Source organism: Scyliorhinus canicula, chromosome 28, assembly GCF_902713615.1.
Source record: "Scyliorhinus canicula chromosome 28, sScyCan1.1, whole genome shotgun sequence".
NCBI classification, from domain to species: Eukaryota; Metazoa; Chordata; class Chondrichthyes; order Carcharhiniformes; family Scyliorhinidae; genus Scyliorhinus; species Scyliorhinus canicula.
The window spans coordinates 13,334,076-13,361,365 of record NC_052173.1 but is presented as its reverse complement, the minus strand read 5'-3'; positions in this window follow the sequence as shown (position 1 = coordinate 13,361,365).

Below are 27,290 nucleotides of genomic sequence, written 5' to 3'. Positions count from 1 at the left end.
GGATAGGATAGAGATGTGTGTTTAGGTGGGGTGCTCTTTCCAAGGGCCGGTGCAGACTCAATGGGCCGAATGGCCTCCTGCACTGTAAATTCTACGAAAGGTTCCTCTCATCCCTAAAGTGTCCGCAAAGTCCAACGGCGTTCGTTGTTGTGCACCAAGTGGGGTTAAACGTAGACGTATATGTGATGGGTCATTGCTTAAGAGCAGTGTCTGCAGGTACAGGAAGTTGGAAGGGTGGTGGGTTCATGTAAAGGTTGAGCTGTGAGGCCCTTACATTTCACCAGGCAACGCTGCCAAATATCGCTCTGGTGTCTTGAAGTTCAACTGAACTACGCAATAACATTGAACAAAAGGAAAGAGTCTCTCATTTGAAAAAAAGGACGGTTCTGAGACAGCAGTTAAACTAGGCCGTGTTGTGTTTCTCATTTAGGTTTTGGAGCACGATCAACTTTAAATTGATAGCGCCCCCTACTGAACTTGGGTTATATTTAGCCACACTGGGTGGTTCATTGTGTTTGATGTTAGAAGGAAGTCGAACTGACGACATCTGGTTCCAATGATCAGTAAACTAAACAAGAACCACTTGGAGCCTCCATTGCTAATGAACTGCTCGGTTCACCACACATTGACTGGTCGAATCCTTTTTTTTTCCAATAAAGAAACTCCTTTTTTAATTGGCGCTGGCTGAACCTGGGGTTTCAAAGTTGGGGGGGGGGCGTGAGCCTTTGGCATTTCTGCCCACAGAACGGCGGCCGAGACCGACTTTGCCCGAGGCTGGGAAGGAACTTTGGGAGAATTGGGAACCTCTTGTTTTGTTTTGACAAGCAACAGAGGTTCTTGAGATTTGTTTAATGAGGAGCCTTCAAGGGAAGTCATGAGCTGTCAAGGTCACTAAGGTTTACAGACCGACTCACTGTCCTGTGATTATGACACGAACAGAGGCGGGCACATTTCAAGACAGCCGGCCCAAGAGGTCATGCTACGGGGTCAACCTCAAACCAATCTTGCTGCCCTCAACTGGAACTTAAATGTTCCAATTTCCACCTCATTACCAACCTCCAAAAAATATTAAAATAAGTTACATCATCGAGTTATTTTTAACTCTCTTTTTGATACCAGTTGGCTTCAATAATGGCTGAGATAACGCGCTGGGGCATGTTGGTGCAGGCAGATTGACAGGGTCATAAATCGGCTCATGGTGTGTTGTGGGAAGAGTTTGGGTTAGTAGCTTTGGGCTGAATGAATGTGAAATGACAGCTTTATTTGCAATTGCTATCATGCTGCTCATTACAAAGAATTAAGCACAGGAGGTCCTGGACAGAATAAATAGCATAGCAGAATGTTCAGTGACGTTAATTGACCAGACCTTTCATATCACTGCTTCTGACCCCAGGCAGTGACCTTAAATCGGTAATGAGCAACCGAGGCCAGTGAGTGGGCCGCATGAGTGACCCTCCGTCATCTCAATGGGCCACAAGATTGAAATCAGGTTTGTTCACTCACCGTGACCCCATGAATAAGATTCAATACATTTAATACACGCGGAATATTTCATAATGATTGTAGAAAATGCTTCATCATTTATATATTAATAGAACTCGCATCAACTTCAAATGGTGAAAACAATAGAAATATTTCCACTTTGGACACAGAGGGAGCGCACGGCTCTCACACTCAATGTTGTGAGCAATCAGCACACACCTCACTTCACTTGTCCTCGCTTTACGTGTGAATCACACCGGGAGGAAAAAAACTACATGGACGGAAATCAGCGGAATGTGGCGACCCTGCGCGTGGGTAACGGTCAACAAAATGTCTCGTGGGCCCCACTCAGAACCCAGATGGGCCGCATGTGGCCCCCGGGGTCGCAGCTTGCCCACCACTGCCTTAAATGGCTCTCTCTCAAACTGGGGAGGAGGGGGTGGGGGAAGGGAGGGTAAAGTTGAAGGGGTGTGGCAGTTTGGCGTGAGGAGGGTCTTCAAACACTTTTGCGTGAGGCAGAAATTGAGACCCCCTGCCCACCCCAATTGGTTCAGCACCAAAGGTCAATCTTTTGGCTTCTCTGTTGTCAGGGTGTAGATAGTATTGGCAAGGCCTTGTTATTGCCCATCCCAGCATGCCCTGAAATAGCCAACTACAAAATGTGCGTCTGCGTTACTTGTCGGCTCAAACCAGGTGGAGGAAACAGTTCAAATTCAGCAAGGTGGCAGTTTCCTTTCCCTGAAGGTCATGAGTGAACCATTTGGCCTTTCAAAACAATCAAGCTGATTTTGCGATGAAGTGCATATTTGTATCGGCCTATTCCCGAGTTATCTGAGGAGAAAGTTACATTTATTCTCATTGCAAACATTTCCCATATTGGCAGTCTGTCTAGCTTATGCCACCAATCATTTTGTTCATGGGCAAGGTCGTCAGCATGACACCATTGTCTCCCCCTCAGCCCACATAACGTGGGCGGGGTGCTCCGGGTCCCCAAGCCGTATATTCCTCGGTGCCGCCGTTCACTTGTGGAGGCTCTATTCCCGCTGTTTGTCAATGGGATTTCCCATTGAAGTCACCCCATGTCACTGGGAAACCCACGGGTCAATGCGTTGCCGGCGGGAACAGGGAATCCCAAAGGCCGCAACATTCCAGGGCTGGGCATCAAATCTCAGCCGACACTCCAGAGCAATCTCTGGATGAGACGTTAAACTGAGGGTCTGACTTCCCTCTCCGGTAGACGTGGAAGATCCTGATTCAAAGCAAGAGCGGCAAAGATCCCTCTGGGCCCCTGACCATTATTTTACCCAGCTACCTGGGCAGCACTGGGATAAATAACCTGGTCACAATCTCAGCCCTGTCTGTGGAAGATTACTGTGTGCAAATTGGCGGCACTAAAACTGTGCCTGCGCCTCATTGGCTGTAAGCCGCTATGGAAATCATAGAATTTACAGTGTAGAAGGAGGCCATTCGGCCCATCGAATCTGCACCGGCCCTTGGAAAGAGTGCTCGACTTAAGCTCACAACTACACCCTATCCGCAAAACCCACAAACCCCACCTCATCTTTGGACACCAAGGGACAATTTAGCATGGCCAATCCACCTAACCTGCACATCTTTGGACACTAAGGGACAATTTATCATGGCCAATCCACCTAACCTGCACATCTTTGGACACTAAGGGACAATTTAGCATGGCCAATCCACCTAACCTGCACATCTTTGGACACTAAGGGACAATTTATCATGGCCAATCCACCTAACCTGCATATCTTTGGACACTAAGGGACAATTTATCATGGCCAATCCACCTAACCTGCACATCTTTGGACACAAAGGGACAATTTAACATGGCCAATCCACCTAACCTGCACATCTTTGGACACTAAGGGACAATTTAGCCTGGCCAATCCACCTAACCTGCATATCTTTGTACTGTGGGAGGAAACCGGAGCACCCGGACAAAACTCACGCAGACACGGGGAGAACGTGCAAACTCCACACAGACAGTGACCCAAGGCCAGAATCGAACCTGGGACCCTGGAGCTGTGAGGCAGCAGAGCTAACCACTGTGCCACCGTGCCACCCATAGAAGGGCTAGAAATAGAAGGGCTTTCTTTCAGATTGGGCAGTGCTTTCAAAGAGCTAGTATCGGGCACAGTGGGGCCAAATGGCCTCTGTCTGTTTCCCGAAGACTGTGTGATTCACCTGGTCTTTCCTCCTTCAATTCTGCACGTCGCAGTGGTTTTGGGGGGGTTGGGGGGGTGCAGATGGCTTTGTTCCCCTGCCTTGCTGCTGAGGTAGCACGCATCATAACAGGATGTCGGGTCATCCTCGTTTAAAATAAAGTGTTATATTTGCAATTGTTCAAAAATAATTACTGCACCGGGTTGGAGGCAGCAGCTGGTGGTTGAACATTGTCGTTCTGCAGAGCTGACTGCTGCCCTGCTCCTGTGTAAAGGCCTCTTTGTGCCTGATCATAGATTGCTGCAAAGCTGCGGCTCACAACAGCTGGTGCTTTTACTCAAGTGTTCCCTGGTGCTCAGCAACATGGACAACTCTGTATGTTGACATGGCGTCACTGCCACGATACAGGAAAGGCAGGAGCCAACTTGTGTGCCGCAAGCTCCCAGGAACAGCCCCCCCCCCATTTCATAGAACTCCCACAGTGCAGAAGGAGGCCATTCGGTCCATCAAGCCTGCACCGACCCTCTGAGAGAGCACCCAACCTAGGCCCACTCCCCCACCCTATCCCAATAACCCCTTAGCCTACACATTGTAATGTTCTCTGTATGCACGGATGACATGGTCTTTGTATTTGAAGTGATCAGAGAACATACGGCTTTGTCAATGAACAAAACTGTTTATTAACCAATGAATAAACCTTATGTCAGTGGGAGGGAAATTACTGGAGAGAATTCTTCGAGACAGGATCTACTCCCATTTGGAAGCAAATGGTCATATTAGCGAGAGGCAGCATGGTTTTGTGAAGGGGAGGTCGTGGTTCACTAACTTGTTAGAGTTTTTCGAAGAGGTCACAAAGATGATTGATGAAGGTAGGGCAGTGGATGTTGTCTATATGGACTTCAGTAAGGCCTTTGACAAGGTCCCTCATGGCAGACTGGTACAAAAGGTGAAGTCACACGGGATCAGGTGTGAGCTGGCAAGATGGATACAGAACTGGGGGAGCACGGTAGCATTAGGGGAGCACGGTAGCATGGTGGTTAGCATAAATGCTTCACAGCTCCAGGGTCCCAGGTTCGATTCCTGGCTGGGTCACTGACTGTGTGGAGTCTGCACGTCCTCCCCGTGTGTGCGTGAGTTTCCTCCGGGTGCTCCGGTTTCCTCCCACAGTCCAAAGATGTGCGGGTTAGGTGAATTGGCCATGCTAAATTGCCCGTAGTGTCCTAAAAAGTAAGGTTAGGAGGGGGGGTTGTTGGGTTACGGGTATAGGGTGGATACGTGGGTTTGAATAGGGTGATCATTGCTCGGCACAACATTGAGGGCCGAAGGGCCTGTTCTGTGCTGTACTGTTCTATGTTCTATGGCTAGGTCATAGAAGGCAGAGAGTAGCAATGGAAGGGTGCTTTTTTGATTGGAGGGCTGCGACCAGTGGTGTTCCGCAGGGATCAGTGCTGGGACCTTTGCTGTTTGTAGTATATATAAAAGATTGAGGAAAATGTAACTGGTCTGATTAGTAAGTTTGCAGACGACACAAAGGTTGGTGGAATTGCAGATAGTAATGAGGACTGTCAGAGGATACAGCAGGATTTAGATCGTTTGGAGACTTGGGTGAAGTTTAATTCGGACGAATGTGAGGTAATGCATTTTGTAAGGTCTAGTGCAGGTAGGGAATATACAGTGAATGGTAGAACCCTCAAGAGTATTGACAGACAGAGAGATCTAGGTGTACAGGTCCACAAGTCACTGAAAGGGGCAACACAGGTGGAGAAGGTAGTCAAGAAGGCATACGGCATGCTTGCCTTCATTGGCCGGGGCAGTGAGTATAAAAATTGGCAAGTCATGTTGCCTCTTTATAGAACCTTAATTAGGCCACACTTGGAGTATAGTGTTCAATTCTGGTCGCCACACTACCAGAAGGATGTGGAGGCTTTAGAGAGGGTGCAGAAGAGATTTACCAGGATGTTGCCTGGTGTGGAGGGCATTAGCTATGAGGAGAGGTTGAATAAACTTGGTTTGTTTTCACTGGTACAGCGGAGGTTAAGGGGCGACCTGATAGAGGTCTACAAAATTATGAGGGGCATAGACAGAGTGGATAGTCAGAGGCTTTTTCCCAGGGTAGAGGGGTCAATTACTCGGGGGCATAGGTTTAAAGTGCAAGGGGCAAGGTTTAGAGGAGATGTACGAGGCAATTTGTTTACACAGAGGGTAGTGGGAGCCTGGAACTCGCTGAAGGAGGAGGTGGTGGAAGCAGGGACGACAGTGACATTTAAGGGGCATCTTGACAAATACATGAATAGGATGGGAATAGAGGGATATAGACCCCGGAGGTTTAGAAGATTTTAATTTAGATGGGCAGCATGGTCGGCACGGGCTTGGAGGGCCGAAGGGCCTCTTCCTGTGCTGTACTTTTCTTTGTTCTTTGTTTTGTTCCTCAAACACTAAAGGATTTCTATGATATAAGATTACAGTTGGATACGACGGCTAAATACAAACAACTATGATTAAGTATTATGAATTACTGTTGATTCCGGAACTGCTCGATCTGTGACTGCAGTCTGTCCCTGCTGTCCAGGTTCTGTCTCTCACATGTGGGTGTCTTCCAGTGACAGTCTCCTGTCACCACGCCACCTGTGGTCGGATGCTAGAATATGTCCTGTCTCCCATAAACATAGAACACAGAACAGCGCAGGCCCTTCGGCCCATGATGTTGTGGCAACCATTGATCCTAATCTAAGGTCAACCTAGCCTAAAACCCTTCAATTTACTGCTGTCCATGTGTCTGTCTAAGAGTCACTTAAATGTCCCTAATGACTCTGACTCCACCACCTCTGCTGGCAATGCATTCCATTACAAGACTGATGGGTCTGTAATTCCCAGGGATTTCCCTACTCCCTTTCTTGAACAGGGAAACAACATTCTCCTCCCTCCAATCATCCGGTACTACTCCAGTGGAGAGTGAGGACGGAACGATCATTGCCAACGGCGCAGAAATCTCCTCCCTCGCTTCCCGTAGTGACCTTGGGTATATCCCGTCAGGCTCAGGGGACTTATCTATCCTGATGCTTTCCAAAATTTCCAGCACATCCTCCTTCTTAATATCAACCTGTTCGAGTCTATTAACCTGGTTCACACTGTTCTCATGGGCAACAAGGTCCCTCTCTCTAGTGAATACTGAAGCAAAATATTCATTTAAGGCCTCCCCATCTCCTCAGACTCTAGGCACAAGTTCCCTCCACTATCCCTGATCGGCTGTACTCTCACTCTGATCATCCTCTTATTTCTCACATAAGTGTAGAACGCCTTATGGTTTTCCCTAATCCTTCCTGCCAGGGCTTTTTCATGCCCTCTTCTAGCTCTCCTCAGTCCATTTTTGAGTTCCTTCCTGGCTACCTTGTAACCCTCTAGAGCCGAGTCAGATCCTTGCTTCCTTAACCTTACGTAAGCTTCCTTCTTCCTCTTGACTAGAAGCTCCACTTCTCTTGTCATCCAAGGCTCCTTCACCTTACCATTCCTTCCTCGTCTCAGTGGGACAAAACAATTCAGCACTCGCAGCAAGTGCTCCTTAAACAACCCCCACATTACTGTTGTGCATTTCCCCAAGAACAATTGTTCCCACTTCATGCTCCTCAGCTCCTGTCTAATAGCAGTATAATTTCCCCTCCCCCAATTAAATACCTTCCCATACTGTGTGTTCCTATCCCTCTCCATGACTATGGTAAAGGTCAAGGGGTTGTGGCCACTGTCACCGAAATGCTCTCCCACTGAGCCATCTGACACCTGGCCTGGTTCGTTGCCGAGCACTAAGTCCAATATGGCCTCCCCCCGAGTCGGCCTATCTACATATTGAGTCAGGAATCCTTCCTGTACACAACTGACAAAATCTGCTCCATCCAAACCATTTGCAGTAAGGAGGTTCCAGTCAATATTAGGGAAGTTGAAGTCACCATGGCAACAACTCTGTTACTTCTGCACTTTTCCAAGATCTGCCGCCCAATCTGTTCCTCTTTCTCTCTGCTGCTATTGGGGTGTCTATAGAAAACTCCCAATAAAGTGACTGCTCCTTTCTTGTTTCTGACTTCCACCCATACTGACTCAGTAGACAAACCCTCCTCAACCACCTCCTTTTCTGCAGCTGTGGTGCACTCCCTAATTCACAGTGCCACTCCCCCTCCTCTTTTACCTCCCTCCCTATTCTTCTGAAAACATCTAAACCCCAGAACATCTAACAACCATTCCTGCCCCTGTGAAATCCATGTCTCTGTAATGGCCACAACATCGTAGTTCCAAGTGCTGATCCATGCTCTAAGTTCATCTCCCTTGTTCCTGACACTCCTTGCATTGAAACAGACACACTTTAACCCATTCCACTGAGTGCAACTTTGTCCTATCAACTGTCTATCCTTCCTCGCAGACTCGCTGCATACTATTTCTGCCTGTTCAACAGCTACCCTATCCTCCAATCCATAGCTCTGGTTCCCATCCCCCTGCTAAACTAGTTTAAATCCTCCCAAAGAGCTCCAGAAACTTCCCACCCAGGATATTGGTGCCCCTCCAGTTTAGGGGCAATCCGTCCTTCATGTACAGGTCCCACATTCCCCAGAAGATATCCCAATGATCCACATATCTGAAGCCTTCCATCCTGCACCAGCCCAGTAGCCACATGTTCGGCTGCACTCGCTCTCTGTTCCTTGCCTCACTTGCACGTGGCAACGGTAGCAATCCTGAGATCACCACTCTGCTCGTCCTGCTCTTTAGCTTCCAACCTAACTCCCCAAAATCACTTTTTAGATCCTTATCCCTTTTCTTAGCTCTGTCGTTGGTGCCTATGTGCACCACAACTTCTGGTTGCTCCCCCTCCCTCTGAAGAATCCTGTAGACTCGATCCGAGACATCCCTGGCCCTGGCACCCGGGAGGCAACACACCTTCCGGGAGTCTCGTTCGCGACCACATAATTTCCTATCCGTTCCCCTAACCATTGAGTCTGCTATCACTGTCGCTTTTCAATTCTCCCTCCTTCCCTTCTGAGCCCCAGAGCCAGGCTCAGTGCCAGAGACCTGGCCGCTGGGGCCTTCCCCACGTGGGTGTCTTCCAGTAATGTTCTCCTGTCGCAATGCCACCTGTGGTTGGATGCTAGAATTGCAGTCTATGCATGCAGGCACTAATATTTATATCCAGTTTGGTTATTATGTTATATCATTACACACATCTTTGGACACTAAGGGCAATTTATCATGGACAATCCACCTAACCTGCACATCTTTGGACTGTGGGAGGAAACCGGAGCACCCGGAGGAAACCCACGCAAACACGGGGAGAACGTGCAGACTCCGCACAGATCGTGACCCAAGGTTGGAATCGCACCATGGGTCCCTGGAACTGTGAGGTGGCAGTGCTAACCACTGTGTCAGGGACAAGCACTGAGCCATGGCTGGTGCTGCCGAGCAAGTGAACGTAACAGTCACGTTATAAATGTGGCTGCGATCAGAGTCAGCATTCAGCTGAAAATCCACAAGCTTCTGCACACTGTATCCATGGCTCTCATATTCAATAAATCAACGGGACATCCTGCCATGGGAACTGGGGTTAAAACTGGAACTTAAGTCTGCTTCGGTGGCAAGCTGCCAAGGGAAACACAGCAGGAGCCCACATAACTCGCTGGTCTGACTCAATTGAGGTTAAGGCCAAGTTGGAGTGTGTTTCGGGCTGACCCATTCAAGAACAGGGATCAATCCCTCAGCTCAGGCTGCCCTGGCCCCCAGGTTTACTCGCTCTATCATTGGGGGCCATGGCTTCAGCTGCCTAGGCCCTGGATCAGTGATGGTCAGTGAGTAGGTCGCATGAGTGATCCTCCTTCATCTCAATGGGCCGCAGGATTGAAATCAGGATTGTTCACTCACCGTGACCCCATGAATAAGATTAAATACATTTAATACACGCCGAATATTCCATAACGAGTTATAGAAAATGCTTCATCATTTATATATTAATAGAACTCTCGTCAACTTCAAATGGTAAAAACAATAGAAATATTTCCACTTTGGACACAGAGGGAGTGCACGGCTCTCACACTCAATGTTGTGAGCAATCAGCACACACCTCACTTCACTTGTCCTCGCTTTACGTGTGAATCACTTCAGTCACACCGGGAGGAAAAAAACTACACGGACGGAAATCAACAGAATGTGGCGACCCTGCGCGTGGGTAACGGTCAACAAAATGTCTCGTGGACCCCACTCAGAGCCCAGATGGGCCGCATGTGGCCCCCGGGGTCGCAGCTTGCCCACCACTGACCTAAATGATGAAATTCCCTCCCAAAGCCTCTCTATCCTCTCTATCCTCTCTTCCTTCGTTGAAGCGTCTCCTTACAATCTACCTCTCTGACGAAGCTTTTGGTCACCTGTCCTAATATCTCATGAAGTGGCTTAACGTGGCACGGTGGTGCCTCACAGCGGCAGGGTCTCAGGTTCGATTCCCGGCTTGGGTCACTGTCTGTGCGGACTCTGCACCTTCTCCCCGTGTCTGCGTGGGTTTCCTCCGGGTGCTCCGGCTTCCTCATGTATTTGCTTTGTTTGGCCCCTTGTTCCGCACTGTAACCAATCACTGTTTTGTCGATGTACCATTTGTCAATGTTCACTGTTGATTATTCTCTTTGTCTACTATGTACGTACTGTGTCCGTTCCTCGGCCGCAGAAAAATACTTTTCACTGTACTTCGGTACATGTGACAAATCAAATCAATCAATCCTCCCACAGTCCAAAGATGTGCAGGTTCGGTGGATTGGCCTTGTTAAATTGCTCCTTTGTGTCCAAAAGTTTAGGTAGGATTATTGGGTTAGGGGGATAGGATGGGGGCGTAGGCCGAGGTAGTGTGCTCCTAGGTAGAGTGCAGGCCAGCGCCAATCAAGGTTGGCATAAGTCGGACTGAATTTGAGGTCCAGCAGGAGGCAGTAAGTGCCAGCATCGAGTTTTAGTTGTCTGCTAATCACAGGAGAACTGAGAGAGGGAGCAATGGAATCTATTCAACAGAATGAGGGTGCAGGCAATGTGAAGGGTGTGTAGTGTTAAGTAATGGGTTAAGACACATGCCAATTAGTTGTCTTATTTATGCCAAGTGTCCAATAATTGACACTGACATGTAAAGTGGCTTCAGATGGCCTTTGTGTTTGGTGATGTGATGTTAGAGTTTTGTGCAGTCTGTTTAAGTCAATTAAAGGTGTTTGTGGAAAAGGAGCAGAACCTTTGACTCTTTATACAACAGCAGCTAAACGTAGAACAAATGGTAGCAGAGGACAGTTGCTGTGCAAATGTGAAGGGTTGAAAGATACAACTTTTCCAGATGAAACCAAGGAGTGAGTGAGAAGAAAAAAAAAACCCAAAGATATATGGCTGAACCTAGGATAAAGATGGTTGGATATGACTACCCCCCTTATTTTCTGAAAACGAATCAGACGACCAATGGAGAAGTGCAGTAGTTATGTGGACTAGGTTACTGCCTTGGGAAAGAGAAAACAAGGTATGGCATTGGCTCTTTCTCTACCTTATGGCAGTAAAATCCGGAGCAAAGTGTTTTCTGAGCTGGAATTGGAAGAGTTAGACGCAGAAGAAGGTCTGCAGACTCTATTACGTTACATGGATAAGATTTATAAGAAGGATGATTTGTTCAGTGCGTATGAAGCATGGTCGGATTTTGATAGGTTCCAGAAAATAGAGGATTTCTCCATTGAAGACTATATAATGGAATTTGACAGACTATATAAAAGGTTACAGAATCAGAACCTGGAATTTCCACAGTCTGTGTTGGCCTTTAAATTACTTGACTGTGCTAGAGTGAGCAACATGGATAGGCTCCTGGTTTTGACAGGAGTTCAGTTTGCGGATGAGGATACCTTATTCGAACAGATGACAGAAGCGTTAAAAAAGTTTCTGGGGAACATTCGATTCCGATGGCTCTGATGACCCAAATAGGTCAGCCTGCAATAAGGCAGAATATGGAAGATACACTACTAACAGGATGGCGAAATCGTATGGCTACGAACAGGTTCCAAGACTATAGAAGGAGATCAGGACCCGGAAATTATGAAGACAGAAACCCAGTTAGAATCTACAATAGGAGGATGAACCCCAGAAATGCACTGGGCATGATAAATCGATGTTTTCGATGTGACTCTCAATACCATTATGCTTTCAACTGTCCAACACATTATAAGAGTATTTGAAGCGACACATGACACGGAAGAGTCAGAAGAAGAAAAAGATAGTGACCAGAAATAAGGCATTGTCCTATTAACAAGCTGTTTTACGCCGGTAATGAGGGTGTTGGTTGCAGAATCCTTCAATTGTGCTGAATTGGACAGTGGCTGCACATCTACTGTGTGTGGGATTGACTGGTTAAAATGTTACCTGGACTTCTTGAATGCTGAAAATCGTAACAAGTTTAAAGAATTTGAAAGTTCCACAAGTTTCAGGTTTGGGGATGATAATACTCTGAGGTCGCTGAAAAGAGTGGTAATCCTTTGCAATATTGCTGGAGTGAATCATTTCATTTGCACGGATGTTGTATCAAGTGAGATACCTTTGCTTCTAAGCAGACCGTCGATGAAGAAAACACACATGGAACTGGATATGGAACAGGATAAGGCAACAGGTTTTGGAAAGACGGTGGACTTACAATTTACACAGTCGGGACACTATTGTGTTCCATTACTGACAAATAATTTTTCAAGTGCAGTTTTTAAGGATGTGTTAATGGCAGTTGAAAATGGGACTTTAGCTGATAAAAATATTCTTGTAGTAAAACTGCATGGGCAATTTGCACATCCATCTCCTCGGAAGCTGAAAAATGTATTAAAGGATGCAGGGGTAAGGGATGGAGTCTATACTAAGCTAATAGAACAGGTTAGTGATCGCTGTGAAGTTTGTAGGAAGTACAGAAGGACACCAGCACGACCGATAGTAACCCTGCCTTTGGCCAGGGATTTTAATGGTGTTGTGGCCAGGGACCTTAAGATCTGGGATAAAGCCAATAATGTATTTATTTTGCATTTTGTAGATTTAGCAACCAGATTTAGTCAATCAATGATTGTACGAAGTAAAGAAAAGGGAGTAATTCTGGATCAAATCATGGAAAAATGGATAGGGACAGGAATGGGCCCACTGGTAAAATCCTTACTGTCAATGGGGGAGAATTTGTGAACGACGAGTTTAGGGATATGTGTGAAAACGTGAATATCACAGTTATGAATACGGTTGCGGAAAGCCCATTTAGTAATGGTGTGTGTGAAAGAAACCATGCGGTAATAGATGACATGCTTCGGAAAATTTTGGCAGATATACCAAACTGCAAACTAAATTCAGCTTTAGCATGGGCGGTACATGCAAAGAATTCATTGCAGATGGTTGGGGGCTATAGTCCCTATCAATTAGTGTTTGGTAGAAATCCTAAAATTCTGTCCATTTTGGATGACAAGCCTCCAGCTTGGGAAGGGACTACAATTATACCTGCCTTTGCTGAGCATTTAAATGCATTACATAGCAGTAGAAAAGCTTTTTTGGAAGCAGAAGTGTCTGAAAGAATTCGCAGAGCTTTAAGGCATAATGTACAGCCAACAAATACCGTTTTCCAGCAAGGAGACATGGTATACTATAAGAGAGACAATTCTAATGAATGGAAAGGCCTAGGGAAGATCATAGGCATAGATGGCAAAACAATTATTTTGCAACATGGTAATCAAGCTGTTAGGGTACATTCATCAAGGATGATGGGTACAGATTACAAATTTTCAAATTTAGACAGAGCAGACAGACATGACAAGGAACCAGGGTCATCTGGTATGCATGTGTTACAGAACTATGAGGACCAGCTAACTGATATAGACAGGGTTTCTGTTTATAGGAACACAACACTTCTGATGAATTAGAACAAGCCATTTTTCCGAAAGGACAACTCCCAAAAGTTCGTACAAAAGTGACATACTTGCCTGAAGGGTCTAGTCAATGGAAGGATGCAACTGTTATTAGTCGAGCAGGGAAGGCCAGAGGAAAGTATAAACATTGGTTGAATGTGCAGCATTCAGGGGAGGGAGTCAAGACAATGGATTGGGAACATGAAGTTCAAAAATGGAGGACACAGAATCGCAGTGCCAGTTCAGATAGTACATCAGATAGTGAACAGGTCCACAAGGAAAGGTCGAGAACTATTGAAAGGACATCCCACAGCAGAAGAGAAAGATCAAGCAGTAGCAGTACAGAACGAGATACCAGGCAGGATAGAGGATGTAGTTTATCAAAGTCCCGGAACATGAGTAAGACTACGAATACTAATAGGAGTAGAAGCCCACATGCATATGAGATTTTGGTGGCTTCTAATAAGTTAGATGAAAAAGTTATCAAATATGCCAAACAAGGGCTGCATGGTGGCGCAATGGTTAGCTCTGTTGCCTCACGGCGCCGAGGTCCCAGGTTCGATCCCGGCTCTTGGTCACTGTCCGTGCGGAGTTTGCACATTCTCCCCATGTTTGCGTGGGTTTCACCCCCACAACCCAAAGATGTGCAGGGTAGGTGGATTGGCCACGTTAAATTGCCCCTTAATTGGAAAAAATTAATTGGGTATTCTAAATTTATTTTAAAAAAGGATGCCAAACAGCGGACTTCCGGTGACGGCGGGCGGGAGGCAGCTGCACACTGGAGGGCTCCCGTTCAGGAATAGGAATTTTGGAGTTTTAACGCCTAGTCCTGGGGGCAACAGAGGCTGAAAAAGCTGTAACACACAGGGAGGAGAAATGTCCAAGCTTGGGGAAAAAATGGCCGTGGAAAAGGGGGTTAATGAAAGTCCGCCGGAGGCAGAAAAGTCAGCACAGGAACTGTAAGGAAAGCGGAGGATGGGGCACCAGGGGAGGCCGCATCGCTCTCAGCAGAAGAAATGGCCACGGTAATGGCCGTGGAACTTGACAAACAGTTCACAAAGCACATGGAGGTGATGAAGGAGGAGATGGGGGCGGTATTGAAAGTGCCGGTGATTGCCCCGGTGAGGGCGGCGGTATCAAGCGCAGCGGTGGAGGTGCGGGAGCAAGGGGAGACACTGAAGGACGTGGATGAGGCATTACCGCAGCACAGTGATCAACTCACCTCGATGGGGAAGGAGTTGCGGAGGGTGATAGAGACCAACAAGGCCTTGAAAACAGATCCAGGCGGCAGAATCTGAGGATCGTGGGTCTGCCCGAAGGGGTGGAAGGCCCGAGGCCGACGGAGTATTTTGCCACGATGTTGGCGGAGCGATTGCCGGAGGGGGGACAATCCCCCTCGATATGAACTGGATCGGGTTCATCGGTCGTGGAGGCCTATACCAAAGGCGAGTGAGCCGCCAAGAGTAGTAACTGTGTGTTTCCGTAGGTACAGCGTGAAGGAGAGGGTCCTGTGCTTGGCCAAGCAGAAGCGGGTGGTGCAGTGGGCTGGAGCTGGTATACGTGTATACCAGGACTTTACGGTGGAGCTGGCGAGGAGGCGGGCTGCCTTCAGCCGGGTGAAGAGGGCACTGTACATCAGCAAGGTGCAGTGTAGCATTGTATATCCAGCTAAGCTGAGGGTGACTTACAAGCTCAAGGACTTTTATTTTGGGACGGCGGAAGCAGTGGAGGAGTTTGCAAAGGCAGAAGGACTGTTGCATAATTGAGAAATGGGACTGAGAGCGGGTTGTGTACCGATGTAGCCTCATGTAACTTTATTTTTTCACTGCATGTTGGTGTATGTACTGAATGAGTCGACGTTGTATATATTTGGACAAGGGAAGAGATGGGACTTTCATTGGCGATGATGGTTCTTTGGGGCTTGGGTGTGTATGCGGGGGTTGTGTGCTGAAGGGGATTTCTTGGTTTTCCTGGGACCGGGCAAGGGGGAAGGAGACCCGGGCGGGGGCCTCCACGCTGGCCGGTTTAAGCTGGCCAGTGAACGGGAGTGAGGTGGAGGGAGGGGCTGCTATTGGAGCCTGGTAGAACAGGTTCCGAGGGGTCTAGCCGGGGTGAAAAGTTGGGGGAAGGAACCGAGGTTGGGGGGAGGAGTTTACAACAGGAAGGAGTCTGGGAGGGGGGGTGTCTACAATTCATGGGTACCATTCACAGTACTCTTTCGGGGATTGGATGGCGTTGAATATTGGGGGGGGGGGGGGGGGGGGGGGGGGGGGTTGGGGGGGTGGACAGTATATGTCAATGGTGACCATAGGCGATTCCTGATCTATTCCTGATGCCTTTGGCTCTATTAGCCACAAAGGCATGGGAATGCAAATCTATAGATATAAAAGCTGCCTTTTTGCAGGGGCATCAGCTCCAGAGAGACATTTTTCTCCGTCCTCCTAAAGAAGCAGCTAACACACAAGGGGTACTGTGGAAGTTGAACAAATGTCTACATGGATTAAATGATGCGTCTGGAGTCTGGTATTTTTCGGTAAGGTCAGTTTTGTTCAATTTAGCCTGTTGCCAGTTGAAAGCAGATCCGGCAATGTTTTACTGGCACTATAAAGGAAATCCTTCCGGCATCTTCACGATGCATGTCGATGATTTTTTTGTGGGGTGGGACTAGTGATTTTGAAGCTATTGTAATCTCTGGTTTGAGGAAAGAATTCAGGGTTGGAAGTCAGGCTTCCGGTGCATTTAAATATATTGGACTGGAAATCGGACAGACTCAGTTAGGGGCAACTTTACATTGGCAATCTTATTTGGAGAGCATCAGCCCAATAGCAATTAGTCGTGGACGGGTTTCACAAAAAGACGCGATGGTTTCAAAGATGGAAAAAGAGCAACTGCGAAGTTTAATTGGGCAACTGAACTGGTTAGATAGACAGACTAGACCGGACGTGAGTTTTGATGTCTAAGAGTTGAGTACAAAAATGAATAATGCAGACATAATAAGAGCAAATAAAGCGTTGGTCAAACTAAAAATGCAGGGGTGTGTTTTGAAGTTCCCTGTTTTAGGTGATCCTAGGCATTTGAAACTCATAGTTTATAGTGATGCAAATTTATGTGATGGGGTTTCAAGCGCAGGAGGTTTTATAATTTTCCTTTTGGGGAACAATGGCAAATGTTGCCCTTTTGTGTGCGAAACAAAGAAAATGAAGAGAGTGGTCAAAAGCACTTTGGCTGCTGAGACGTTAAGCCTTGTAGAGGCGGTGGATATGGCCTTTTATATATCTCAGATATTAACAGAAATTTGGTATTAGGGGATTTGGGTAATATATCTAGTGAATGTCACATTGACAATAAATCCCTTTGGGAAAATGTGCACTCTACAAAAAGGGTCAATGAAAATAGGTTAAGGATAGACATCGCAAGTTTGAAGCAGATGTTGGACAGAGGGGAAATAGCAAAAATTAAATGGGTTGACAGTAGCTATCAACTGTCAGACTGTTTTACAAAAAGAGGGGCTAGCTCACACAAACTTCTGGATATTGTTAATGAAGGGCGTTTTTTTTTCTTCCAAAAATGAAAACAAAGAGAAGGGGGGAAATTGCGTGTGTGTTTTTGAGTTTCTCGTAATTTTGTTTCACCTCATTATTTTTTTCTCCAAGGAAGGGGAGACTGTTAAGTAATGGGTTAAGAGACATTGCAATTAGTTGTCTCATTTATGTTAAGTATCCAATAATTGACACTGATATGTAAAGGGCCTTCAGGTGGCCTTTGTGTCAGGTGATGTGATGTTACAGTTTTGTGCTGTGTCTGTTGAGGTAAATTAGAGGTGTTTGTGGAAAAGGAACAGAACCTTTGACTCTTTATACAACAGCAGCTAAACGTATAACACGTGGGGTGAACTACTTGCAGCTGACTAAGACCAATGTGGGAAGTTCAGAGGATATGAAAGGGGGTGGGGTGGTTAAGCGAACTTCCCCCTAAACCTTCCTTCCCCTTTTACAAATCTGTCACAGTAAATAAACATAATTGCTAGGACGGGGTAGTTACGAACCTTCCAGACTCCAGAGGAGTCGCTACAATGGGGGATTTCTGTCATTGCAAGGGCCTGGTATCAGATTTAGAGATGCCCCCTTTACTGTGGTTTATCTGAGTTCATCCCCACTTTTATTCAAACCATCTGCGAAATATTCCTGCACCACCACAAACTGTATAAACGGCCTGCAGCACGGAATATAAAATCTGAATATGCTGCCCCTGATTATTTTTGCCAACACACTGCCATTGATCAGCATTCAACCAGCATTCTCTCAGCTGCTTGGCATATTCTTCCTTTCTGTTGGCAGTGGACTGGGTTCTGTTCGGGGCACAAAGGCAAGGACACTTGGGAGACAAGACCAAGCTCACAGGAACGTACGATATCACAACTTCCTCTTCACAAAGGGTGATGACCCTCTCTAATGATCTGCTGCTCCGGTTATGTGGGGACACAGACTTGACTTGGCAGAGTTTGGGAATGAGCGATTTCCTTAACCACCCTTCGACATTACAAAGAAAGACCAAAGAACAAAGAAAAGTACAGCACAGGAACAGGCCCTTCGGCCCTCCAAGCCTGTGCCGACCATGCTGCCCGTCTAAACTAAAATCTTCTACACTTCCGGGGTCCGTATCCCTCTATTCCCATCCTATTCATGTATTTGTCAAGATGCCCCTTAAACGTCACTATCGTCCCTGCTTCCACCACCTCCTCCGGCAGCGAGTTCCAGGCACCCACTACCCTCTGTGTAAAAAAACTTGCCTCGTACATCTCCTCTAAACCTTGCCCCTCGCACCTTAAACCTATGCCCCCTAGTAATTGACCCCTCTACCCTGGGGAAAAGCCTCTGACTATCCACTCTGTCTATGCCCCTCGTAATTTTGTAGACCTCTATCAGGTCGCCCCTCAACCTCCGTCGTTCCAGTGAGAACAAACCGAGTTTATTCAACCTCTCCTCATAGCTAATGCCCTCCATACCAGGCAACACCCTGGTAAATCTCTTCTGCACCCTCTCTAAAGCCTCCACATCTTTCTGGTAGTGTGGCGACCAGAATTGAACACTATACTCCAAGTGTGGCCTAACTAAGGTTCGATACAGCTGCAACATGACTTGCCAATGTTTATACTCAATGCCCCGGCCAATGAAGGCAAGCATGCCGTATGCCTTCTTGACTACCTTTCCACCGGTGTTGCCTCAGCAAGGCCGTGCTGAGGAGGTTGTACAGCTTCTTCCAGCACTGCTGCCTGGTCCTAGCGGTGGGGCCCATGGCCTCTGCCATCTACGCCCGGGCACGGTTGAAATCTGCAGGTAAAAATAAATAAATAATCTTTATTGCCACAAGTAGGCTTACATTAACACTGCAATGAAGTTACTGTGAAAAGCCCCTAGTCGCCACATTCCGGCGCCTGTTCGGGTACGCGGAGGGAGAATTCAGATTTCTCAGCCGGTACGGGAATTGAACCCGCGCTGCTGGCCTTGTTCTGCATCACAAACCAGCTGTCTAGCCCACTGAGCTAAACCAGCTCTGGCAGCCTCCTTCCGACCCTGGGAAACAGGGTGACCCGCCTCTCCACGGAATCCAGCAGTATTCCAAGCTCTGCATGCCCGAACCCCAGGGCCACTCTTCGTGGAGCCATCGTCTTGGCTGGAACGCACCGAGATTTGAGAGAGGTGTTCAAAATCATGAGGGGGTCTGGACAGAGTCGATCGGGATAAACTGTTCCTATTGGTGGAAGGATCGGCACTGGGCACCGATTGAAGGTGATCATTGAAAGAAGCAATGACAACATGAGGTAAAACGTTTTCACACAGCGAGTGGGTAGGACCTGGGATGTGCGGCCTAAAAGTGTGGTGGAGGCAGGGTCAATCAAGGCTGTCCAAAGGGAATTGAATTACCAGCTGAAGGGGACAAACTTGCAGGCCGCAGGGAAAAGACAGGGGAGTGGCATTAGGTGAATTGCTCCTTCAGACAACCAGGGCAGGTACGATGGGCCGAGTGGCCTACATCTGGGCTGTCATTGGATTGGATGAAAATCACAGATGCGTATTTCCACGGCAGATGGGCTGCGGGAGGGACAGAGACACGAGATGTTACCTAAGTGAATTGTTCGTTCAGAGAGCAGACTCGATGGGCTGAATGGCCTCCTTCTGCACTGTAACCAATCTGTGATTATTACCTTGGTGCCAGTGGGAGTTGAATGTGGATTGGTTTGGTTCTGTCAATGTTAAGTTGGAAGACCCAGTGAGCCGTGGAAATCATGGTGTCAGCCAGGCAGCAGGAGACCAGGAGCTGAATGGAAGCTGATCAGAGCTTCTGGTTGAGAGGTAGAATGTAAAGAATAAGGATAGACTTGTGAGGAAGACCAGAGACCACAGTGTAGCTCGGGAAGTATTTCGAGTAACTCCACAAAACCTGTGAACGTGCTCCCCCTGGTGGACATGGTCTTAAACTTCACCAAGACATCAACACTGCTGTGAAATTCAGAACAACCAGGACAATAATCCGCAGCAGGTCCTATTTAAGATTCCCGAATGCTCTGTTGAGGAATGCATTACCTCGCAGGGCACAGAACGACACAGATTAGGGGGGTCTACCCGAGGTCCCGAACATCCCCAGGGTCTTGAACGAACCGAAAACAAACACGTATCGTTCAAAGTGAGGGTGACCGCATGAGAAAATGAACATTTGCGTCACCCCTTTTTCGCTTTGGAGTGGCGGCCTTGATTCACTCTTGCTTCCTGGGTCAAAGGTTTGTGGGTTTGAACCCTACCACATAAAGCACTTGCGCATCTCAAGTAGGCTGGCGTTCCGGTGGAGTACTGAGGGAGTGCCGCACTGTCAGAGGTGCTGTCTTTTGAAGGAGATATTTGTTCTGACCCCCTTGGGGACCAAGCTCTAGCCGATTCCCCCCCCCCCCCCCCCCCCCCTTTCACCTCAGAGTTTGAACTCTCCCAGTAATTGGGGGCAGGGTTTTCCCTTAACAAGTGGGAAACCTCTAAGTATAAAAACCCTGGCCTGGGTGCGGGTCAACGCGGGTGACCATTCAGGGAGAGGGGTTGCAGCTTTGTGTACACCATAATAAACCTTTATTCATTTCCTATGCTACCGTGCATTCCTGCGTCTCTTCCGATGGATTCTGCAATATTAAACTAGGTTTGGCCAATTAGATATGTAACTGGCTATCACATAGAAGACAGAGGGTGGTGGTGGATGGAACATTTTCAGACTGGAGACCAGTTACCAGCGGTGTACCACAGGGATCAGTGCTGGGTCCTCTGCTATTTGTGATTTTTATCAATGATTTGGAGGAGGGGGCTGAAGGGTGGGTCAGTAAATTTGCTGATGGCACCAAGATTGGTGGAGTGGTGGATGAGGTGGAGGGTTGTTGTAGGCTGCAAAGAGACATTGATAAGATGCAGAGCTGTGCCGAAAAATGGCAGATGGAGTTTAACCCTGATAAGTGCGAGGTGATTCATTTTGGTCGGACAAATTTGAATGCGGATCACAGGGTCAACAGCAGGGTTACGAAGACTGTGGAGGAGCAGAGAGATCTCGGAGTTCATGTCCATAGATCTCTGAAAGTTGCCACCCAAGTGGATAGAGCCGTGAAGAAGGCCTATGGTGTGTTGGCATTTATTAACGGGGGATTGAGTTTAAGAGCCGTGAGGTTATGCTGCAACTGTACATGACCCTGGTGAGACCACATTTGGAGTATTGTGTGCAGTTCTGGTCGCCTCATTATAGGAAGGATGTGGAAGCATTGGAAAGGGTGCAAAGGAGATTTACCAGGATGCTGCCTGGATTGGAGGGTAGGTCTTATGAGGAAAGGTTGAGGGAGCTAGGGCTTTTCTCATTGGAGTGAAGGAGGATGAGAGGTGACTTAATTGAGGTGTATAAGATGATGAGAGGGATAGATAGAGTGGACGTTCAGAGACTATTTCCTCGGGTGGATGTAGCTGTTACAAGGGGGCATAACTATAAGGTTCATGGTGGGAGATATAGGAGGGATGTCAGAGGTAGGTTCTTTACTCAGAGAGTGGTTGGGGCGTGGAGTGCACTCCAAGCTATGGTAGTGGAGTCGGACACTTTAGGAACTTTCAAGCGGTTATTGGATAGGCATATGGAGTGCACTCGAATGATTGGGAGTCGGTTGATTTGATCATAGTTTTAGACTAGTTTGGCACAACATCGTGGGCTGAAGGGCCTGAACTGTGCTGTACTGTACTATGTTCTATGAAGCCTATTGCAAATGAGGAATAAACCTTGTTAGCTTATTGGGCGCAGTGGTTAGCCCTGCTGCCTATGGCGCTGAGGTCCCAGGTTCGAATCCCGGCTCTGGGTCACTATCCGTGTGGAGTTTGCACATTCTCCCCGTGTTTGCGTGGGTTTCGCCCCCACAACCCAAAGATATGCAGGGTAGGCGGATTGGCCACGCTAAATTGCCCCTTAATTGGAAAAAAAGAATTGGGCAACCTAAATTTTTAAAAAAGCAGAATTGGCAATTTTGAAATTCACATCCTTGCTTTCCAATGTCTCTGTGGTTAGCCCTGCTGCCTCACAGCTCCCGGGTCCTGGGTTCAATTCCGGCCTCGGGTCACTGTCTGTCTGCGTGGGTTTCCTCCGGGTGCTCCGGTTTCCTCCCACAGTCCAAAGATGTGCGGGTTAGGTGGATTGGCCATGCTAAATTGTCCCTTAGTGTCCAAAGGTTAGGTAGGGTTACGGGGATAGGGTGGAGGTGTTGACCTTGGGTGTGGTGCTCTTTCCAAGAGCCGGTGCAGACTCGATGGGCCGAATGGCCTCCTTCTGCACTCTAAATTCCATGATTCCCCTTCCTGGCTCTGGAATCGCCTCCAGCCCTACCACCCACCGTGACCTCTGCCCTCCTCCAATTCCGGCCTCTTGAGCATTCCCGATTTCCATCGCTCCGCCATTGGCGGCCGTGCCTTCAGCTGCCTGGGCCCCCCAGGGAATTCCCTCCCTAAACCCCTCCGGCCTCCTTCTTTCCTGTGAAAATGTGCTGTCCAAATTCGGGCTGTTATTGTCGTTGCACGTTATTGGCAGTGAAGAGCATTGCGGCATCCTGAGTTCCTGAAAGGTGCTGCAGAAATAAACATTCTTCGATCTTCAACTGTGCAAGGACCATGAGTTACAGTCTGAGCTTCGCTTGGGGGATTGACTCCGAGCGTTATCGACAGCAGGAGAACTTGGTAACTGACAATACGTTTTTAAAAATGACTGGCGAACTGCCACCCTTCCCAGTGTACGCTCTCTCTCTCACCTGGAGGAGATCCACACCCTGAAAACACACAGAACCACACACATGCAACCAGTTTATAAAAGAGGCACTTTTGTTTTGATGCTAAATCCACCTGTAAGCAATTCTCTGCTGCGGATCTGTTGCAACTTGAAGCCGTTGCTTTCACCCCTGTGTGTTGCCCAGGGCCTTGTTTGGTTTTATGGCTCTATATGTATGTGCCCATTGTTCCTGAAGGGAGACAGGGAAATGGGTGTGTTGCAAATTCCTGCTGTACCTGAACTGGGTTTAGAACACACAGCAATAGGATGAGATTGCTCTGTTTGAGCAGGAGGATGCAACAACATCTTGTTTGTTACTCAGGCCTGAAATCTTCGCAGTTCCCACGCCGCTCTCATTTTGGCTCCTTCCCTGGAACACAGCCTGACAGCAGGCCACGAACCGGTTGTCAGCAAGTACAGGTCCCAAATGAGCATCCTGCCAACTTAAATCTCGGTGCAGTGGTCAAGCAGAGGCTATTAAAAGCAAGGGCAATCCAGATGTTTCATTGATTTTCGGGTGGGATCTTACTTTGGCCAGTGATGCCAAGACCATTGCTGCGCAGGAGCTGGCTTAGCACAGGCCAGCCATGAGGACCTCCCCGTTCGTGACCCTACAAGGGGGGTTGCTGTCGTCCGAAACTATTGCCCCAATTTTAACTCTCACCAAGTCACCAATACCAGTGCCTGATCTGGCAACAGCTCGATTTAAAAATTCTCATCCTTGTTTTCAAATCCCTCTTTGGCCTCACCAACCCCCGCCCCACCCCATATCTCTGTAGCCTCCTCCAGCCCCCTATACTTCTCCAATTCTGACTCCACCATTGTAAGACTTCTCACTGTGCTCACCCCAGTCCAACGCCGGCAGCGCCACATCATGTCCACCATTGTTGGCCAAGCCTTCAACTGCTCGGATGCTGAGCTCTGGAATTTGTCCATCTCCATCTCTCTCACTCCTTCATTCACAACCTCACTATCGGGAGGATGTGATCGCACTGGAGAGGGTGCAGAGGAGATTCACCAGGATGTTGCCTGGGCTGGAGCGTCTCAGCTATGACGAGAGGTTGGTTAGGCCGGGGCTGTTCTCCTTGGAGTAGAGAAGGCCGAGGGGGGACCTGATTGAGGTGGACAAAATTATGAGGGACATAAATCGGGTGGATCGGAAGAAACATTAGTAGAGGGGTCAATAATCAGATTTAAGGTAAGAGGCAGGAGGTTTCGAGGGGATTTGAGGATAAGCTTCCCACCCAGGTGGTGGGAGTCTGGAACTCGTTGCCGGAAAGGGTGGGAGAGGCGGGAAACCTCACAACATTTAAGACGCATTTAGATAAGCACTTGAAATACCCCAACACCCCAAGGCTACGGACCAAGTGATGGAAAATGGGATTAGAGTGGATCGGTGCTTGATGGGTGAGACTTCCTGGCTGTTCACGCTGGTGGGAAGGGCCAGGAGGCAGAGAGGGGATTTCAGAGCTCTCAGGCTGCAGCTGAAGGCACGCCCGGCCGTGGTGGGAGTCAACGCAGAAGAGGACAGAGTCAGAGGAAAAGAACGTTTATTCGGGATGGATTTGAAAACAAAAGCAGAATTTTAAGTTTGCAGCTTTGGGAACTCGAGTCAGCCAATGAGCACTGGGGTGATGGCAGCGATCAGCATTTTAGCAGCAGTTGGGACGGAGAGAGGAGCGGAGAGAGGTGATGTTACAGGGTAGATATAGGTGGTCTTGCTGATGGGAGAGGACATGGATTTGGAAACCTATTCTCAGTTGGAGGTCAGGCCAAATGCCAACCTGTCATGTTACCCATCGCTACCCTTGCCCTCACCTTCCACCCCCCCCCCCCCCCCCCAGCCCCAGTATTCAACAGATCATCCTCTAACATTTCTACCTCCCCAGCATGACGCCAACACCAAACACTCGTCCCCCTCCCATTTGAGCATTCCAAAGGGAACGTCCCCTCAAGACTCCTTAGATCACTCCTCAGTCAGCCCCAAACTCCCTCCTTTCCCCATTTCACCAGACCATGCACATACACGAGATACAGCACCTGCCCTTTCGTCACCTGTTCACCCTTTAAGGCCCGGTTTCCAGGTGAAGCAATGTTTCACTTATTTTAAATTTAGCACGATGTGTGCGTGCGCACGGTGTCACTATTTTGCACGTGTGTGACCCTGAGCTTTCCCCTCCTGTCATTTCAATTTTCTACCTTGCCTCGCCGCAATATTCCGATGAAGATGAACGCAAGCTTAAGGAACATCATCACATCTTTCAATTTGCCACGTTACAGCCTCCTGGACTTGACGTCGAGTTTGACAATCCCTTCCCCCACTTCGTTTCCCGTACCGCTGCAGGCTTTGATTTTACGCTTCATTTGACAGCATTTATCATCCTGCCCTTCACACCTCCTCTAGCCACGTTTTGTGTTTACATTGCCCTTACACCACCAACGCGTTTGCTGTCTCTCTTTCACAGACCTCCTCGTTTTTCCTCACAAACATTAACCCAGTTTTCTCGCTCCACTCATGCGGAATATTCGCAGCATTTTCCTGGTTTTAGCTCATTTTGCTTTTGGAGAAACACTCGGGTTCAAAAAGCACAATCATTTTTCTTCAATTAGAACTAGGCCAGGATGGGGCAGCACGGTGGCGCAGTGGTTAGCACTGCTGCCTCACGGCGCCGAGGTCCCAGTTTCGATCCCGGCTCTGGGTCACTGTCCGTGTGGAGTTTGCACATTCTCCCCGTGTCTGCGTGGGTCTCACCCCCACAACCCAAAGATGTGCAGGGTAGGGGGATTGGCTATGCTAAATTGCCCCTTAATTGGAAAAAAATGAATTGGGTACTCTTTAAAAACTAGGCCAGAGCTTGAGGATTGCCCTACAAAATGGAAGCCATGGCTGATATTCATCAACCTTCTCCTTTGACCGTGCACAGCTGTCCGGGACTGTAAATATCCAGCACTTTCTGGAGATTTTACATTTGGTTTGATGTGGAGATGCCGGCGTTTTGATGGCACGCAACAACTTGTCGAAAAATGTTATTTTTACAAGAGCTGGCTATCAAATTACAAAGGCTATCAAATTACAACATCTCCCACTTGGCATCACAAACAACCTGTGAGACAGGTACAGGTGTTGTTTACCTCAGCAAAAGAGATAATTAATGTCAAGCTTCCATTGATTGAAAAATAAATCTTGCTTTGTGAGCAAACCCTGGATTGGAGGGGTGTGAAGTTGTCGATGTCAGAGAGTAACCGACAGAACTAACAAGTTTCACAACAGTGAAACAGTGCCTGTTCGGGTACAGAGGGAGAATTCAGAATGTCCAATTCACCTAACAAGCACTCCGCACCGACAGTGACCCAAGCCGGGAATCGAACCCGGGTCCCTGGCGCTGTGAAGCAACAGTGCTACCCACTGTGCTACCGTGGCCCTAGTTCTAGTTTTACCCGCCAGTGGAAACAGCCTCCCTCCTATCTTATCTATTCCCTTCATAATTTTTGTTTCTACAAGATCCACCCCCTCATTCCTCGAAATGTCAATGAGTATAGTCCCAGGCTACTTAGTCTCTCCTAATAAGCCAACTCTGGAATTAACCTACTGAATCTCCTGCCACCTCCTCCACTGTCAGTACATCCTTTCTCAAGTAAGGAGATCAGAACTGTACACAGTACTCCAGGTATGGTGACCCTATAGAGCTGCAACATATCCTCCCTGCTTTCAAACTCCATTCCTCTAGCAATGGATGACAAAATTAATTTGTCTACTTGATTACCTGCAGCAACTGCAAACCAACTTTTTGTGATTCATGCACAAGGCCACCCAGGTCCCTCTGCACAGCAGCAAGCTGCAACGAAGAAGTGGACATACAACTTTTAAAAAGCAGAATGGTCAGTTTACCATGACACAATATGGGGTCAAAGACAGGTGACCTCTCCCACAGACTGTTGAATGGTCAAAATTGCCTACCAGCACCACCCAATAGGCTTCGACTGAAATGCCAAAAATAGGTGGGTGTAAATCGACTCAATCACTAGGAGGCGCAAACGCCCAAGATTTAAACCCCCATCATGCATCAATGCGAACATGGTCCGGGGCCATGTGTGGACAATGGGAATGCCAATTCTATGGTCACGTGACAAAACACCATATTAACTCACATCTTGCACAGGAGCCCAGGTCAGTCAGCCTGGGAGACAGGGACCACAGAGAGGAGATGCCACCCAGCCGTACATCCCTGAACAGGCTGGGAAGAAGGGGCTATCCCGTTTCCGACTCAATGGAAGCCAAACAATTGACTGTTGAGGGATAAACCATCACCAGAAATATCCAAACTCTGAAACAAGCCATCAGGTCTGCAATGTTCCAGTTACCATCTCAAAACAGTAAAACTGACTGCTTGGACTTAATCT